We start from the raw sequence: 14397 nt of genomic DNA, 5'->3' as shown, positions 1-14397 counted from the left end.
GTTTTTTGTTTTCCCATTGTCTCTGATAACCATGCTAGAAATCCTCTGGTGGTGCTATTGTTCTGCTTAATCAATGCCACTTTTTATGTGGCGAAAAGTTTCATTAGTTTCAATTTTTGAGTAATGAAAACACTTGTTAAGTATGTATGCGAGTTTTAGTTGACTGTTTAATAATGACGGTCAGTGTGGAAGAACCAGAAGATGTTTTACATAATTCAATTTTGAATTGAATTTTATTTATGTTTCTGACTATATTGGCATAATACCAATTTAATAAAGTCTCAGGTCAGCACTATAGTTTGTGATGTTATGCAGTACCTGTTCTATTAAGGTGCCTCCTATGATCTTTAAAGATCAATAACTGAGTTGCTTTGCACTGCTATAGGCAAATTCATAAAGGATATATCCTGTTGGTTCTACACATAAAACACAACATGGAAAGAATGAAATAGCATTATAGAGTATAAATAAATCTATTTATTAAATTTACATAGCTTCTCTAGCAACAAAATCTTGCCAGGTTTTTCAGTTACATTATGGTACACACACATCTAAACATAGCTGACCATGTTTGTAGATTAAACATGCTGTGTAATAACCATAAAATGGAAAGAAATGTTCAAATTTTTAGTGTTCATTTTTTTTATAAAGTGAGAGAGAAAGAAAAGGACCAATATAGCTGTTAGAGATTTGGAAGTATTGAAATCTTCTTTTGGAAAAGAAATTCATTTCTGGTTCTCTGTCTCAGAAGACTGAGTTTATTTGTATTAAGTAGAACAGCTGTCTGTTTATTCCCTGTATTATCTTCCATTTATGTCTTGGCAGGTGTGGTTGCACCAATCCTTGAACAGCTGACAACCTGTGGAAGAAAATATAGTTTGAGATGGGCACTCTTCAACGTACATACTAATGCTTATTCTAGAATTGTGTGGTTTTTCGTAATGAGCTTTGCTTTTATTTTCTGCCCTTTTTCCTGCAGGGAAAAAAATTCAACCGCATAAACATCAAGGTCAGTTTATCACAAGTGATGTGGCAAGTAGTTTATCGTTTTAGGAATATGTGATAAAAAATTCAGACCAGATGAAACACGCCACATTAAAGGATGCACAAAAAGTCACAGCAATACAAAGTTCAATACAGGTGAGTTTGCTTGCATGCAAACAATCATAAAGGTGCTGCGTGGCATCCTGCGAGAGAATGTCCCAAGCATCTTGCACCTTATGTTGCAATTTGACAATGGATCTTGCAGATCCTTGACAATGAGTACGTTCGTGCTTCATCATGACCCACAGGTATTCAGTTGCCGAGAGATACGGTGACCTCACTGGCCAGGGCAGTTGTTGTACATCATGAAGACCATGTTGCATCACAGCATCTGTGTGTGGATATGCATTGTCCTGCTAAAAAAGCACATCACCTTCCTGTCGAATAAATGGCAACAGCAATGGGATAATAGCCTGAGCAATGTAATGGGCGCTGGTTACTTTAACCTACAGAAACACCAAATGCAACCACAAGTTGTAACTGTTACCCCCCCCCCCCTCCACCAGTCCATGAATCCTAGAATTCGACCTATGTGTTGTGGGTGAATGCACTCTGGAACAGACAGCTTACCAGGTCTACACCGTCCACGTGTATGTCCATCACTCACTGACAGAGAGAACCTGCTCTCATCGCTGAAGACAAGAGGTTGCTACTCCACTCTATAGTCAACTCTTTCACGACATCAGAGAAGCCATGATTGGTGGTGTCTTGGTGTTGGTGATTAGCTGGTCTGAGGCATTTGTGATCGTAATCCTGTTGCAAGCGGACAGTTCCCAATGGTCCCAAATAACACAAGAAGTGCTACGTATGCCCGTATTTTGTCCCTGGATGATCTGTCAACCATCACGCTCACACAATGTGTTAATATTGATGTGCGTCTGTACTATGCCAACATCCAGAACCTCTTCTACAGATGCGGGCATGTTTCACAGACCACTGTTGAAACTAGCGGTACACAACCAATAGGTTGTGCTCAACATGTGAAGCCAACTGTCAACATGTCCCCCCAGCATCTGGCAGATCCACATTGTGGCACGATTCAAATGGCTGAAGCTGTTCAACAGGAGTACATACTTGGTGGGACAGGGTTGTACCGCAGAATGAGTGTTGCTAACATTGCTCAATTCTAAACTCTGCACAGTTATTGCTTGCAGAATCGAAACAGAGGGCGCACAGACAGGCCTCCTCAGCTATTTCTGATTACCAAAGTCCATAAAAAATGAATCTCTAACACTAAAACTCCTCAATATGCTCATATTATACCCTGGTGCCACTGAAACAGTATTTGAGTTTGATGCCTTTTTTCCAGCAGTGAATACTGCATGAACAAAAAATGGCACACAGCAGTCATAGTTGCACTTACATAATTTAATTATATGTTTGTATGTTCCACAAGTATTTTATTTATTTCGTGACACATTTCAGCCACTGGCCATCTTCGAATGAACATGGAATAGATTGATACAAACTAGCTCTTCTGATGACATACTTTGTTGTCATTCTGTAATTTTGAAGTAGGGTGGTGGCTGAAATATGTCAGAAAACTAATAAAATATTCATGGTCCAGAGAACCACATATACTGCGGTGACAAAAGCCAGGGGATAGCTTAATCCACATATACAGATGGTGGTAGTATTGCATATACAAGGTATAAAAGGGCAATGAATTGGGAGAACTGTAATTTGTACTCACCTCATTCATGTGAAAAGGTTTCTGATGTGGTTATGGCAACACAGTGAGGATTAACAGACTTTGAATGTGGAGTGGTACATGGAGCTAGATGCATGAGACATTCCATTGTGGAAATCGTTGGGGAATTCAGTATTCTCATATTCACAGTGTCAAGAGAGTGCTGAGAATACCACATTTCAGGCATCACCTCTTATCACGGACAATGCTGTGGCCAATGGCCTTTACTCAACAACCGAGAGCAGTGGCATTTGTCTAGAGTTGTCATTGCTAACAGACAAGCAACACTGCGTGAAATAAGCATGGAAATTAATGTGGGAGGTATGATGAACGTATCTGTTATGACAGTGTGGTAAAATTTGATGTTAATTGGCTATGGCAGCAGATGACTGATACGAGTGCCTTTGCTAACAGGACAACATTACCTGCAGGGCTTTTCCTGGGCTCATGAATATATCGGTTGGACCCAAGCCCACTGGAAAACTGTGCTCTGGTCAGATTAGTCCCAGTTTCAATTGGTAAGAACTGATCACCCAACGTTAATCCCATTGAACATTTGTGGGACATAATCGAGAGGTCAGTTTGTGTATGAAATCCTGCACCAGTGACTCGTGAAGTCCGTGCCATGTCAAGTTGCTGCATACGCTGGGCAAAAGGAGGCCCAGTATGATATTAGGATTTATCCAATGACTTTTGTCACTTCAGTGTAATTAAATTACACACATCTTCCTGGTGTACTTTCATAGAAATATTTGTATATGAAATGTTTACAGTGAAGGTAAACCTCTCATTCTATAACAGAAAGTAAAATAAAAACAAGACATATGGGAAAAAAAGAAAGTAAATTGTTTGTTGTTTCAAAAGTAATTGACATAACTGTTAATACATTCATCCCACTCAGAGACAAGATAGTCATTGCCTTCATGGAATAATGTTTATAGTTACCTACATAATTGTGACTTATCCAGGAGTGCACCTCTTCATCTGAAACAAATCAATGGCCACAAATGTCTTACATATTTTTGGAGCCCTGAAGAAAGACATTGATAATCATCAATGTTCTGCGGGTGAGTAGGTGCGCGCATGCCTAAGTTGCTGTAGGCAACTGCAAACATTTTCCTGTGAAGACATTGACCATTTTGTCTCCCATTGGGATCAATGTGTTAACATTTATGGCGATTACTTTTGAAATAATAAACAGTTTATGTACTTTTTCCCATTTGTCTCATTTCCATTTGACTGCCCCTTATAACTTTCTGTTAAGAGAGAGTTATGTCAGAATGATTCTGTAAATTAAAGACAAGATGAGAACATTTTTAATACAGTAAATTATTTTGTTGGGTAGAGTAGGATGGCATATTTAATGTCTCAAATTTGTGTAGAGTATATGCACTAATGTTTATGAAAACAGAGAAGAATACATATGGCTGACACAAACAGGAATTACAGAACTGTTCATGATCCTCAACTTTGTAAATGCAGTACTGTGTGAATGTCCTGCCTGCCACAATCAGATTGTCTGAAAGACATAGGCAGGGAACAAAAATTCACCATAAACAATATGTGGTTCAGATACTGTAAGTTCGTTTTTCCCAGTTGGATAACTGGTTAGGGACAAGCAAGCTACCAAAGTTAAATCTAATTTAAACACTTTCTCGAGACCACTGAACCACACAAGATTATCATTATCATTATACCAGAGAAAACGGAAGAGACCACGAGGTAGCAAACATAACCTATGGTCGCTGTGTTATTAGTTTTTGGAGCTAATATTCACCATACAACATACAACTCTATCTTGTTAGAGCCACAATGCAAAACTCTGCGCCGCGCGGGGTAGCTGTGCGTTCTGAGGCGTCCTGTCACGGTTCGTGCAGCTACCCCCCGTCGGAGGTTCAAGTCCTCCCTCGGGCATGGGTGTGTATGTTGTCCTTAGCATAAGTTAGTTTAAGTCAGATTAAGTAGTGTGTAAGCTTAGGGACCGATGATCTCAGCAGTTTGGTCCCATAAGATCTTACCACAAATTACCCAAAACGTTGCTATCCAGTGAGGATTATTTTGCATGGCCAGTGCACTGTTGTTGAAGGAGTATGCAAAATGGCGCAGGGAAGGAAGAATTTAAGTGTCTCAATTGTACGGAACCGTGACATGCATGGCGATCATGGACTTTACATGGAATTGCATCTCCATCTCTCCTTAGCACTGGTCCAAAATTTTCCTTGTATGTCAGCTGCCAGTTTTCGGTGGCTTCTCATCACCATTAAGGGGGAAATTTATAAGCAGAGCACTAATTACCGACATAGAGCATCTTCCCAAGAGGTGACACAGCTAGCATTTCCACTACGCGTTTAAGACCTAATGGTTATATTTTTTTTCCTTCCTAAAACAAAAATAGTCTAGTGGCAAAGCGTGAGCTTTGTGATACAGAGAGCATGGGATAAAATCACGTTCAGTCCACAACTTTTTCACTATAATTTTTAACTGAGCATTCACTTCTCACAGATGTTGGAGTGGTCACGACAGACATGTTGTTCGGATTCCACATTAAACTGCAGATGTCCTTTTTCTGATTAGGTAACTGGAGAAGGTTTAGCACCTGCAGTGGTGTCCTGCAAGAGGCCTACTGGGTACACCAGAGTAGTGGGACAAGCTATGTTCTGGTGCATTTTGTTAGTGTGAGTTGCCTACATCATGTGCAGATATGCACTCAGGGGCAAACCTATTGTTCTCTTTTGATTAACAGGTACTTAACCTATTGTTCTCCTTGATTGACAGGTCCTTAACCTATTGTTCTGTGAAGTGGTTTTCCATGTCACTGCACTTAACCTATTGCTCCCAACCCCTCACACACCCCTCCCCTCTCAGGAAACCTCCCCTCGCTGCTACAGGTACACTTTCAGGTCTGAGTTATTGGAATACCCCCTGTCACTACTATCAGTTTGACTGACTGCTTAATTAAATTGATCAATTAATTAACCTCTCTGGTGGGAAAGCGCCGCACCACCCTCCCACACCCCTCTGGCGGGAAATTCAAATTCCTTCAGGACAATGCAACATACCAAGACTACCTCCACTAACCTAATAAAATCATGGGAAGATAAGTCACTTGCGCTACCTCCACTAACCTAAGTCATCCGACCGTCACCTTCTCCTAGGAACTGGCGCCAAGTTTGAATTTTGGCAGTAAGGAAAGGTCACTTGGGCTATCTCTACTTACCTAAGAAAATGGCAGTGGGTTACCCCCACTAAACTAGGTCACCCGGCTGCCACCTCTTCATAGGGATAGGTGGGGAGAGTACTCGACATGCACTTGACATATGTCTGTATTATTTTGCATGCACTATTTTATTTAAACAATTACAGGCACCACCACCATCCAGTGTGGTCGACATGGGGTCCAGACTCCAACTGACCTAGTACACAGTACTGCCAACAGACAGTGCTGTCATCCCTCCAGTGATGTAACCTAAGGAGGTGGTCTGAAGGGGGAAAATGGCGCGAAAATGACTCAGCCTGCGCTAGGCTGCTGGAGAGAGTAAGGAAAGAGTGTACTTTATTTATTTTGAAACAATGTATTTAGGGATGAAGTATATTTATCTCACTGACACAAAACACATGCTCTGACATGCTTGGGGTCACATCACACAGCCCAAAGGCCTGTAAATTACTCCTAAATAACGCTCTGGAGACACGCAAACAACTCCTAAATTACCCAAATAATTTCAGTACAGACATACAAACTCCTAAATAATGCAGTACACAGATATGCAGACACGAAATCAACTCGTAAACTGTCCAAATAGCGCATAGCACAGCTGACAGACCTGCTCGCAAAATAATGCAACAGACACCGCCCACCACACCCTGTCCACTGGACCTCAGACACTCCCAGAAGTCAAGATGCACCGACAGCCCCTGCGAAGTGGCGCAGTTGCCAGCTGCCAAGCCATGCACAGGTGTCCATTTGAATCTCGCAAGCATTAGATGGTGACATACCTTTCATACTTGGTACTTGAGAAATTCTTCTCGAAATAATGTGTTCACCTCAGCACCACTGCTGATGCAACTGGACGGTAGTGAAGACCTATTTGCGAGCCATAAATCTCATGTCGCTGCTGACGGCATGTGAAAGTTTACCATTCCTGGCGTGATGATCCATAGCTACAGTGCAGGTCCAGTGGGAGCACCATTTGCAATTGTTTTCTGCAGATGAGACTTTCAGTGGTAAAATTATTTTGCACAGATCGCTACATTGCACTGACAGCTAAACCCACAAAAGTTGCCTATGGATCGTCAAATACATACAAGACTCACAAGAATATTGGAAGCCAGGAACATATTTACCAGTGTAACTACAATTAAATATTACGATTGCTGCTACTGTCTGACACCGATCGATGTACAGGTACTGTCTCCTCTTGACGGCTGTGGTTCTGGAACTAATCTCAGTATCTATAGCGAACATAATTTTCCATGTAAAAAATCTCTCTCATACCCTCGCAGTTATCAATGTGCTGAATGTATACGTCCCTCACAATAGGACACACACTCATCTTCTCCATTCATGCCACAACATAAGCCACAGTAACTTTACAGTGCAATATATACACATTTTACACAAACAGTGAGTTATCATTTATATCTGTACAGCACCCAAAAAAATTATGGTATGCATACACTGACACTGGCTATATGTCTCGATTCTCCTCAGTCCTAGGAAATTATCTGACAAAGTCCTACAATCAGCGCTTCTGGAAAGTGCTGTATCCAGCCAAGATTCTCTCAAACAAGTGTTATGAAGGACAGGCATCAGACACTGTGTGTGATAATGAATACCGCACCCACAGGCGTAATACTTGAAAAGACATCACTGATGCTGGTTGGTGTACTGTAATCATCATCACTATCGATAGAACAACAAGGAAAACTGTGAATTCGTTCTTCCTCACGCTCCTTATGCGGCACCCTGTCCTTCATGTGTTACCCTTCCTGCTTTCAACATACACAAACGTTCTCACCGCTATGTATAGACTCCTATATCTCAGCACAAAGGACGTCTTGTGAATTAATGGGGGATTATGATTGGCTCTTATCGAATTTACCCACCGAATTACTGATGCCAATGGTGTGGAAGCAGAGTCCGCCTTTTATTTTTCTTTCCAGAGACGAGACTTGCAGTGGCAAAAACTAGTTTACACTGATCGCCATATTGCACCAACAACTAAACCTCGCAAGGTGCCCTACATATTGTCAAATACGGAAGGACTTTTACTCAGTTACACTGCTCTCCTACTGAGGACAGGAGCTTGAATATTAGAGCCTGAAACCGATCTCCAACCCAGCAATATATCGCCGCATACCTTGTCGATGTAGTAAACATACAATTCATATCCTATGCCATACAAAAATCCCCCCTTTTACATCATTTGTACATATACCGAGAAGACAGACAGCACCACAGTTATACTCGCGACACAAGATATCTCCTTGCGAGGTTTGCGGTATCCACTCCCAACGGGTTACGAGAGAGCCGTCAGCGGGCTGAAGTCACTCTCAGAAATGTTCTACAAATTCGAGCTCTTTCCCCCTCGACACAAACATGTTACTGTTTATGGTCCGGACCTGTTCCCTGCTTGCTTTTTTCTACACCCATCCCCAGACTCTGGGATTACAAGAACAAATATATTTTCACATGATTTGGACACAGCAGTATCCTACCAATCGCTCGCACAACATAATTTCAAAGATGCAGACTGGGAATTATTTCTCAACAAACCACAAACTTTAGCTAGGTGGAGCGTGCTCTAGAGCATTGAGTAACTAGAAACTTATCCCGTCTGCGAAGACCTTTATGTGAGAACACGAAACAAATAGTGGAAATAGACATTTCCACTCATGAATACCATTGTCGGCGATGTAACAGATTCCAAATCATCCCTATAATTTACAAAGTCAACTAAGGTGTTTCTCATATCTAGAGAAGCAGCAAACGTGTTATGTTACAGGAGGGATGACAGCACCCTCTGGTGGCAGTACTGTGTACTAGGTTAGTTTGACTCTAGATCTCGTGGTGGGTATGGCTCATGAGATAAACATTTCTGATTTCCGGGCTGCTTCAACCTGTTTAAATACAATCAGGGAATTGTACGGAAAAGGAAATTTTACTTTAGACGTGAAGAGGAGAAGTCAATAATAGGCAATACTACAGAAAAACTCGTAGCTGACGTGAAGGCAAAGCTTCTTGTTAATTATCCCCAAAAACGCTGCATATAAAGCCAGAAAGTGAGGTTTCATGCAAGAACTGCATGCCTACTGCACTTTTATCGTTTCAAGCGAAAGAAGTTGTCACTTGTGGAGTGGATGAATGCTATGACACATTCCTACACAACATTGCCACTGGTAAGTGTTAGTCGATTACTGTTTCCGCAGTGTTATATTTGTCTTCAGGAACCTCAAGGCAAATTAGGACCAAAAATTTAAAAAAAAAGGACTGTTTACTTGCACAAAATCCTATAAATAACATGGCAATACCTGGAAAAATGGGAGAGAATAATTATCTATATTACATCCGAAATGTCGTCCAAGTTGCAGAAAATACATTGACAGAAAAAAAACGCAACACCAAAAACTGTATAGTAATGAAATTTGGGGAATACAATCGTATAGGTAACATATTTAAGTGATTAACACAGGTTAAGATAAGCGAGAGATAAGCCATTGGAAATGTGAAATGCTCGTACATTAATAACCGGTGCAACCTCCAAAAAGTTGAACACAAGCATGCAAACGCACATGCATTGTGTTGTATAGGTGCTGGATGTGGGTCGGAGTTCAATGCCTGTTGAACTTGGTTGGCATTACCGAGAGGGAAGACCATCGTATTGGACATATGGCTCTGCCACATCGTACTGCACCTGCAATAGTAATCTGAGCACCAGTTGACACCACAGTGACACAACGGGACTGTTACAAATCGATTACTTTCAGGACAGCTTCGAGACTGACGTCCTGTAACGTGCATTCCACTGATCCCAAACCACCGCCATTTGCGACTTCAGTGGTATGAAGTGAGAGCTGATGGGTGGAGGTCTATTGTGTTTTCTGATGAAAGCTGGATCTGCCTAAGTCGCAGTGACGGCCGTGTTGGTTAGAATGAGGCCAGTTGAGGGCCTACAACCAACCTGTCAGCATGCTAGAAACACTGGACCTGCACCTGAAGTTACGGTCTGAGATGCGATTTTGTACGTCAGCAGGAGCACTTTCGTGGTTATCCCATGCATCCTGACTGCAAGTCTGTACATAAGTCTGGCGATTCGATCTGTTGTGCTGCCATTCATGAACAGCATTCCAGGGGGTGTTTTCCGGCGGTATAACGATGGCCCACATATCCCTGTTGTAATCCAACACGCTCTACAGTGTGTCGACATGTTGCCTTGGCCTTCTCGATCACCAGATATGTCTCCAATCGAGCACATATGTGATATCATTGGACGACAACTCAAGCGTTATCCACAAATAGAATTAACCGTCGCTGTAAAACCACGTCCAATCTCAAAGGTAACTAACGCTCACAACCGGTACAGCGTGAATTTGTAGCAAACCTGATTTGCATCCTCATAGTGGCATTACTAGCACCGCTCTTATGCAACTGTGGCGAAACTTGAATAGACATCATATTTTGGATGAAGAAACGTGCCTACCAGGTTTCGTTTATGTCACACAACTCCTTTTTGATATTGCGATTTTTCCCTCAGTGTAATTTATTGATTTTGCTGGACGCTTGCCCTGGACGTAACGCCTCACACTTTAGGAGGACGACGAAAAGACAGTTAATATAATTTGGATTCCACCTGTTCCTAATATGGTAGTTTCTCAATAAATAAATTTTCCGGCAGTTTAAAGCATTAATCAAAAAAATGTCGGACAATACAATTTCCGATAGCCTTTTGTCATTTCAGGTTTATCAATGGAACAGTATTGTTAAAAGTTCAGTCACAGCCACTGATCTACGGTATTTCCGAAGCGGAGCAAAAACTTGATAGTGGCACCCCCGCCGGCCGGAGAGGCCGTGCGGTTCTAGGCGCTACAGTCTGGAGCCGAGCGACCGCTACGGTCGCAGGTTCGAATTCTGCTTCGGGCATGGATGTGTGTGATGTCCTTAGGTTAGTTAGGCTTAATTAGTTCTAAGTTCTAGGTGACTGATGACCTCAGAAGTTAACTCGCATAGTGCTCAGAGCCATTTTTTTTGGCATCCCCCTCCTCCCCCCCCCCCCCCCCCCCCCACAAACCCACTAGCTTTTGATATAGGAGACCAAAAATAAAAACAAAAGCGATTTTTCAAAAAAATATGTTCATTTTGTTGCAAACATCTTTCTGAAGAGTTTGGTATATAAAAAATACATGTTCGAGGAAATATAAGACATGTTATTTGGTCTTGAGTGTGCCAAAGTGCAGTGCCATGCCTCTTCACACAGCATTCTTTTATCGCACGTCACTGTATTGTGCTCTGCGTAATTCAAACGTGACTGTTTTGTAGTGGAATCCATCAAACTTATATTCAGGACAGTGGAAATTAAAATGTCCTGTCGTGCCTCTCCTGCTCCCAGTCGGCTTGTTTGGCGTCCTACCCCCCCCCCCCCTTAAAAAACTCTCAATTAATACTGTGTGGGATTATTTGTGACTGGAAAAATAAGAACTCATCAGAAAATTTGCACTCTTTCTTGCCTATTAGCTAATAACTTCCTCTTTCGTGTGACATAAAATTAAATATAGGAAACTTGAAACCAGTAAAGACAAGCAAGACACTACATGTTTCTTCAATCCTTAGGTCCTGGCATTTTTTCTCTCTAATCTTGCTACAGCTTTACATGGCGTGCTTTCCTTTCCGCGAAAGAATCTATTACCTTATCCAAGTTCGTCAAACGTTTTGCTGCATAAAAATCGAAATGTTGCCTAATACAGAAAAAAGCTGTTAATACGAATGGTGTTAATACGAATGGTACTCAGCCTGGCGTGGTTTCTCGATTTGATTACGTCTATTTTGTCATTGCCTTTAATGTCGTAACAATTGTAACGCCCCAAATAAGAGAAACTATTTTGGCACAAATGGTCATTTTCATGAGTCACATTTACATAAATAGCACGATAGAATATAATTCACAAAGTACCATTATCAAATACCTAGTAGGCCTACTACGAGCAAAAGGTTTTATGTTAGGAAATAGTTTCATATTTCATTCACATGCTCCAGTTTCTCTAGCATGAGATCGAAAAGTAATACTTAGAAATTTTTATATAAATTTCGAATCGTCATATCCTTCCATATGATTTGTGTGATGTTCCCGTCTCTTCTCTTTCCTCGTTCTAACAAACAATCTTGTTATCGTTAATTCTGTATTCCTGCCATTGTGAACGCTTTATCCCCTGTTAACTTCACTAATCCTACCAGATCCATCGGTTCAGTTATGCCGCGTTTATTCTCCGGTTAGGCGTTATTATGTGTTCGTACAACGCGTTTTCCGCGCTATTTCGAGCAAAGAGCTTCAAGCGGCTGCTAACCAGGGGACTGTACAACTGGCCTTTAGTAATGTAGCGATCTGGCAAAGTTTTCTGTCAGTTTCATTTACTTTCATACAAGTATTCTTACTTGTATTTGTTGTATTCTTACTTGTTATTTCTGTTAGTAGCTTATTTCCACTCTGGTAGTCTGAATCTACGGATTTCGATAGTAATTATAACAATGCTGATCATTTGCTCAACCAGTCAACCACATAAACAAACAGCGATTGGTATTCACACGTTCGGCTCAGCTCCTATAGCGAAATCCCCTTTTGTCTGCGGGTTTCCCCTGGCAGAGGCATCATTTACACTATGCACGCATTCAAAAGTCAACCTATGATTCGTTCAGAAATCAATTTAGAATGTCTTCAAAAGCCAACTGGGATGCGTTTCAAAATCATATGAATAATCGTTAGACCAACGTGCGCTGGATGCTAAGCGCTTTTTCAAACAAGTTTTTTTCTTCAAGAATATGAATATGGCGCCCCCTGAAATTGCCGCCCGGGGCAGATACCCTGCCCCTTCCCCCCCAATCCCCCCTACATCCGGGCCTGTTCAATCATTTGTCAGTTTTCATCACCATATTTTACGAATTTGATCAAGTATGCCCGAAACGCAGCACAATAGACAGAACAACAGCCACGACCATTTCTTACTACATCCCAGTTCTCTCTCAATAAAACAAGTGCACATTGCAAACTGCCTGAATGCATTATTTTTTCTTTTATCAGGTGTGCCTGGTCTAAGGGAAATGTTTGTTTTTGTCATTCAGTAGGCACTTCGCATTCAAAAATTATCGTAAGAACTGTGCTACAGGAATTGTTACAAAATATTTCATGTCAACAAATTACAGTCCCGATTGATGAAAGTTATGTGCAGTGTAACATCATACACTCCCTTGGTTTGCTATCTTCTGCTACTCAACTGTGTAAAAACTACATCTGCAACAATTCAGCTGCTGATATGAACTACAAGTTATCAAAAAAATTATTTAGGACATTTTTGTTATGGTTTACATGCCTAAAACTCGCGTGTGTGCACTTTGGACATCTTTCTACGTTCTCTCGTCACAGCTGCTAGGAAGGCTGTACAAACCGCTGTTATAAGCATTTCTTCCTGCCGCAAAAATTAGTAACTTATACAGTTTTTTATAAAAAGAATAGTTGCAGTCCGCCTTAGCAGCTAAAATTTTGACAGAGCAGTTCTTTTGGTGTATTCCTCCCGAGTGAACAATTTCAGGGTAGGTTCCGACATGTCGGATTTTACCATTCTCTGGTCAGTTGTCAATTAGTTGCATAACTTCATAGCAGCTCGATGTTGAAAGGTAGGTAGTGTGATCACTTGCATAGTCACTTTGTTTTTTATGTGATAGCTTAAAAAGACCTCCAACATACATACCATGACCACCCAAGGACATAAATCAACCTATATCAACAAATTGGAAATTTGGATGCGACAGTGGAAGATAAAACCGACAATGGGCAAGACCTAAGATACCGACACCTGACCAAAAGCGATTGCTCAAAGATAAGACATGGGCCAAATGTGAAATTAAAGGCTCGTAACTCGAAATACACTCTCTGATAAGAAGTATCCATACACCTATTAGTGGACATTAACATGGGACGTGTCCACACTTCGCCTTGATGATGGTTTGAACTCTGCGGGCACACTTTCAAGGAGATGTCTTGATGTCTTTGGAGGAATGTCAGAACATTCTTCCTCAAAAGCCAACACCAGGGAAGGTAATCATCTTGGACCCTGGGGCCTGAAGAGTAGACTTTCTGATTCATCCCAAATGTGTGCTATTACGTTCAGGTTGGGTATGTGTGTGACCAGTCCATTTCAGGAATGTTCTTGTCCACAAAACATTACCTCACAAATGCTGCTTTATGACAGGGTTCGTTTTCACGTTGATAAAATTAATCGTCTCCATACTTTTTTTACTGTATGTAGCGCATAGTGTTTTTAAAATGTGCCCATACCCTTATGGGTTTATCATTAAGTTCAATAAGAAGACCAAACACTAACCACCAAAAAAACACCCCCATACCATAACACGACTTTCTCCATACTTTGCTGTTGACTACACACATGATGGCAGA

At 41.3% G+C, this 14397-nt stretch overlaps 1 protein-coding gene across 1 annotated transcript in view; it reads right to left on the bottom strand.

Annotated features, from left to right (window-relative positions):
• Positions 1 to 482: 482 nt before the first annotated feature.
• Positions 483 to 14397, bottom strand: part of LOC124556604 — a 100559-nt gene continuing 86644 nt past the window's right edge. Inside the window, exon 4 of the mRNA XM_047130571.1 lies at positions 483 to 859. The gene's annotated coding sequence lies outside the window, so the exon portion shown is untranslated. The remainder of the gene's footprint in view (positions 860 to 14397) is intronic.

This window comes from Schistocerca americana, chromosome X (genome assembly GCF_021461395.2).
Source record: "Schistocerca americana isolate TAMUIC-IGC-003095 chromosome X, iqSchAmer2.1, whole genome shotgun sequence".
In the NCBI taxonomy this organism is placed as follows: Eukaryota; Metazoa; Arthropoda; class Insecta; order Orthoptera; family Acrididae; genus Schistocerca; species Schistocerca americana.
Note: the sequence above shows the minus strand (reverse complement) of the source record. Positions and strands in the feature narration are given on the sequence as shown.